Source organism: Perca fluviatilis, chromosome 7, assembly GCF_010015445.1.
Source record: "Perca fluviatilis chromosome 7, GENO_Pfluv_1.0, whole genome shotgun sequence".
Taxonomy (NCBI): domain Eukaryota; kingdom Metazoa; phylum Chordata; class Actinopteri; order Perciformes; family Percidae; genus Perca; species Perca fluviatilis.
Window position 1 is genome coordinate 42,885,564 of NC_053118.1, and position 3,581 is coordinate 42,889,144.

Below are 3,581 nucleotides of genomic sequence, written 5' to 3' on the forward strand. Positions count from 1 at the left end.
CTCCAGCTGAAAAGTTTAACAGACAGCATATCCACCAGGGGATGGCTGTTGGCGAATGTACCCAGGTGATAGCAAAAAAAAGAATCGTGACCCCACCCACACAAGTGAACCCAAGAATCAGCTGCAAGGGTTTCAATACCTTCATCACAGGGAATGTGAACGCCGTCCCAGCCGTCTGTGCTGGAGGAGGAAGGCCATATGGCAACAACGGTATGACAATCAGCAATGCTCGTTTCCCAATTGTTGACTGTAACCTGGTGAATCAGAATCCACCTGCCGTTCCCTACAACTGTCGGTATGGTAATGGTGTACCTTCTACCAAAAGAATTATAGTCAGATGTGAAAACAATGAACCTGTTCACTTTCATGGAAGTCAGTAATCTGTTACTACCTGATGAATCAGAGCAACTTCTGTCTCCTGTTGAATAAAACACATGTGACAGTTTAACTCTGGGTCTGTTTTTAATGTTGTCATGTTCACTCATTCATAAAGAAGATCTAACTACAGATCAATATAATAACAATAACAACAACTGTTTTACTTTTAACTGTAAGAAACCATCTGATTCTCTGAAGACAAGAAGCCTGAAAACTGCTGACATTAAATATACAATATGTAACTTTCTGCCACTAGAGGTCTCTCAACGTAAACACTGGATGGTAACTCAGACTTCTGATGATGTTGGGAAGTAGCGTGGAATTATGGGAGTTGTGGTTTTTATTGTTAAACACCGACGCTGATTAGAATCTGTTCAAGGACGAGTTTACCCATTCAAGTTTATTCACCTTATGTTTAGTAACGTTTAGTTAGTTATTCTAATAAAATAGCTGCAGTTTCCCCAACATAATTGTTTTTCTTGATTTGGGTCATATTCATACACACAGACACAGACACACACACACACACACACACACACACACACATACACAGAAACATACACACACACACACACACACACACACACACACACACACACACAGCTGAAACATTTCCTCCTGCTGAGGATTACTTCACCAAATTAAAGTGTTGTGTTTATCTCAACATGAGAGACACTTTCCACTCTCATTGTTATGGGATTTTATGAGACTTTATGTGACTGAACATTTCCTAACAAATGTCCAGAGTTCTTCTTGTTGAAAAAGGGACCAATGAAGAGTGATAAATGTGTGTTTGAGGATGAGTTGAGGATTGAGCCACCAGATGGCGCCCTGACTCTCTTCCACAGTTAGAAACAAGAACACACTGAACACAAGTGGAGCACTAACTAAAATAATCTGTTCATCTTCAGCTCTGATCTCTAAATGTTTGATGTTATGATGTTTTTAATGTCTCCTCCTTGTTCATGGTTGTGTGTTACCAGTTCTCTGTGTTCTCTGTCTAGTTTTAGTTCTATCCTTGTGTATGTTTCATGCTTCAGTTTCCTGTTTTACTTTGTAGTGTCTGTTGTTCTTGTGTCATGTCTTGTTCTACTTCCTGCCTTGTGTGTTTTCCCTCCTCTGTGATTGGCTGCTCTGCCCTGATGTGTCTCACCTGTTCATCAGCCCTCATGTCACCTGTCCCTCGTTTCTCCCCTCGTTACCTCATGGATTTAGTCTCTGCTTTCTGCTTCTGGTGTTGGTTTGTCGTCATACTTTTGTCATGAAGTCTGTCCCTGTGCCAGCTGTCCCTGTGGTCCTGGCATCTTCCCTGTGATTGGACGGTCATCAGCTTACATGTATGTTAGTTCTCTTTGTGTTCTTTATTGAACTCCTTCATACCAACTGCTGCCTTGTCCTCACCTGTTCTGCTTTTGGGTCAGACTCTGAACCTGTCTTTGACATTACAAACTAACCAAGATGGATCCATGAAATGTATCTGCCTGCCTCTCTGCCTGCATGCATAGTAAAGGATATTCCTTTTTTAAACCAAAACGTAGCAATGTAAATGTAGCCTCACTGCTAATTTCCACCGGTTGCCGACCGGTTGCGGAACAGCTCCATGCTCCGCCGTCAGTCAACACCCACCAGGACCAGATTTGTTGCGGCTGTGGCCATGACTGACCGCTGAAGTCACGAGGACCCAACGAGATCTCGCAAATTCAGGTATAGAACCACAAACCCACCACCAGTGTTTCCATCCAGAGGAGTAGAGGGGGAACAGCTCTGTGCTGTGTTTTCAAGGTGTAGTGCAGGGAGATATGATCCGCCGTGAGCACACTGGATTATATTTTTGAGGGCTGGGACGGGGTCGGAACGCAGCCTTTCCGGAGCCGGTGGAAATTGCCTGTCAGACATCACAAATTCTGGAAGTCCTGAAATATAAACACATGATGAACTCAGTCTTTTTGTCCACAGATCCTCCCCTTCCCCCTCTTTCTGTTTTCAGAGTCTTGCGCCCCCTGCTGGTCTTGTGTCTGTACTGTACTGCAGGTGTGATGGTGTCAATCTGCTGCAGCAGGAAGACAGGTAGCAAGCACGCACATGCACATTTTGAATGGGCTGTGTACTAGTACAAATACAACCAACTGCTCTGCACGATGACACCAACAGATGAATGGTGAAGGAAGATTGATTCAAAGTAGTGAGTGATAGAGTTCATTGTAGAAATACAGATATTTTCCTTATTTGGCAGGGGGGTGTTAGGAACATTTTGGAGTAGCGTCAGCCCCCCTAAAATAGGCCTAATGACATCCGTGGTTTAAATACAGAAATGTTACATATTGTACCTTTTAACCAGTATATTCAGTAAGAATATGTATGATGTTACCCTAATATCATCTTTTTGATTTTTCTACAGAATAGTCTTACCTCAGATTCCAAACTAACTATTCTGGGGTTTGTGGAGATGCCAGCACTCAATAACTTTCTGAAAGAGAAAATGACTTTGAGCCCATCATAGTTGAATAAAGTACTCATATTATGAAAAACACTGTCGCTGATTTGGGGTGTTCTGTGTCTCTGGTGCTTCCACACGCATACGGACTTTGAAAAATCCATCAATGCTGTTTTGAGTGAGATACGGTTTCTGAAGGATTCCTTCCTTCCGTCTTCGGGTGAGCTGGTCAAAATCTGCCCGGCTTTCTACGTCATCGGCCCAAACAAATAAGCGTCCTGCTGAATTCTCAGTCTCAGGTTCTACAGGACACTCCCCTCCTTCTGCAGGATCTGATTCTGGTTCCAGCGTGGGTGGTTGAATTACTGCCGCCATGTCGTAACTTTAACACACAGTTCTATCTAGTCACGTTCAACCTGATCTCACAGAACTTCGTGAAATGAACACGGCCACTTAAATCAAAATCTGTGGCAGTTTCACAGAAAAGCAAAAAATTCCATGATGGGCCCATGGAAGAATTCTGGGAAAGTCCTGTTTGACCCATCCACCCCCCCAACCAACCTGCTTATGTGGAGTTTCTGCTTTATGTACTACTCGCTACCCTAATGCTAGGTCATCTTCTCATTGACTTTACATTGGCATTGTTTTCTGTGGTGGACACAGAATTTTTACACGTTCTGTGACATCACCAAGTAATGTGCTGATAACAGTTTGTGATCATTTCACATATTTCTGTGAGACCAGGCTGTCAAGTTAGTCTAGACTCTCA

At 43.1% G+C, this 3,581-nt stretch overlaps 1 long non-coding RNA gene across 1 annotated transcript; it reads left to right on the top strand.

Moving 5' to 3' along the window:
• The first annotated feature begins 1,531 nt into the window (after positions 1 to 1,531).
• Positions 1,532 to 2,878, top strand: LOC120562779. Its single transcript, XR_005639838.1, has 3 exons — positions 1,532 to 2,082; positions 2,335 to 2,445; positions 2,777 to 2,878. It is a non-coding gene; the product is annotated as an uncharacterized LOC120562779 (long non-coding RNA).
• Positions 2,879 to 3,581: the final 703 nt, after the last annotated feature.